Source organism: Octopus bimaculoides, chromosome 7, assembly GCF_001194135.2.
Source record: "Octopus bimaculoides isolate UCB-OBI-ISO-001 chromosome 7, ASM119413v2, whole genome shotgun sequence".
Taxonomy (NCBI): Eukaryota; Metazoa; Mollusca; class Cephalopoda; order Octopoda; family Octopodidae; genus Octopus; species Octopus bimaculoides.
Window position 1 is genome coordinate 77,316,706 of NC_068987.1, and position 1,715 is coordinate 77,318,420.

Here is a 1,715-nt window from a genome sequence, read left to right on the forward strand (position 1 = left end):
ATTAGGGTTCTCAAAACCTGAAAGAAAAAGGCTGATTAGAAGACTACAGATTCAAGCCATCAATGGAACTGTAAAGATATGTAAAACTTTCCAAAAATTTAGCACATAAATACATATGCATGCATCTAGACATAAAAACGCATCCATAAAACAAACATACAAATCTGCGCATACACTAACACCAAATACTGCACACACACATATGCACAAATACCTAGATGATGTTGATAAAAGTTCCAATGAAGGAGCCTTGAATCTATGTTAGAGTCCGGCTCTTTCTCTATTGACAAGAAATACAGAAATGAATCTGATTGATAACATACATACATACAGGACAAAACTAATTCAGAAACTCCAGATCTAATCCATCACTGGAACTGTAAAAATCTGTAAAACTTTCCAGAAGTTTATCATTTAAATATATACGAGCATGTCTAGATATGCAACTATATGCATGAGAATACGTACATAAAACATACATACATACATACATACATACATAAATACATACATACATACAGAAATACCCTGTTGTTGATGTCGAAATTCCAATGAAGGAACCTTGGATCTAGGTTAGAAACCGGTTCTTTATTGACAAGAAATCTTGAAATAAACTGAATAATGACATACACATATACACACATACATACATGAATACACACACATACATACATACACACACATACATACGTGCATATTAGAGAGAGCGAATGTATATTAGAGAGAACGAGAGAGAAAAGTAACAAAGGGCAACTAAACAAAAGTAGGTGTAACGCATGTACTACATGGAGAAGTTCCATGTACAACATGTACAAATAAATGGCGTAATCAAATTTTATCTTTACAGCTGTTTCGGATAAACAATGATCGGTGCCATAACTTTGTATATTACGTAATGAGGCCTAAAATATTGTAGGTATATGGGTTATCCCGATTTTTTAAAGTTCCACGAAGTCTTTTAGCGTTCCACGAAACGAAATCACGTTATCCTCAACAGGAAATTCTAGCAGGGAGCCTAGTATATCTATATATTACCGAAGTTTATAGACCAAGAACAATGAATGAAGGAACTGCAGTCAACCAATATATTAAAATATACAACATGGTTGCTGCCTATGAAAAGTGAAACGTACTCGAACCAAAAATACAGTGCTTCGAAAATGGATATTCGTCAGTGTTTGGTCATCCTTCTCATATTTGCAATCCAAGTGAAAACTGAAATTCTGTTCAGAATTCTCTCGCTCAACCGGTCTTATAAAACGTTTTGTATAAAAGAAAACATGAAAATATGAAAATTCATGAAAGTATCTTATGATTGATAACCAATAATATATTAAAGAGAAAGATATTCCAGCTATTTTCGTTCGTCAATTGGCTTAATTCACCGTTGATGACAAAACAAAAATATTGTGGTATAGGATTTTACTTCTTAGTTAAATAGCTAGATTGATTGTATAAGACAGATCGGTAGCATGAATTCTTTAGGGGCTGTTTATTGAGTCTGAATGTGTTTCGGTTCTACTCCGACAGCTATGTCGTTTATTTTAGTGTATTACATAATAAGGAGCTTTTGTGAGTGAAATGTAAAGGAAAACAAACAAATAATAATAATAATGATGATAATAATAATAATAATAATAATAATAATAATAATAATAATAATAATAATAATAATAATAATAATAATAATAATAATAATAATAATAATAATAATA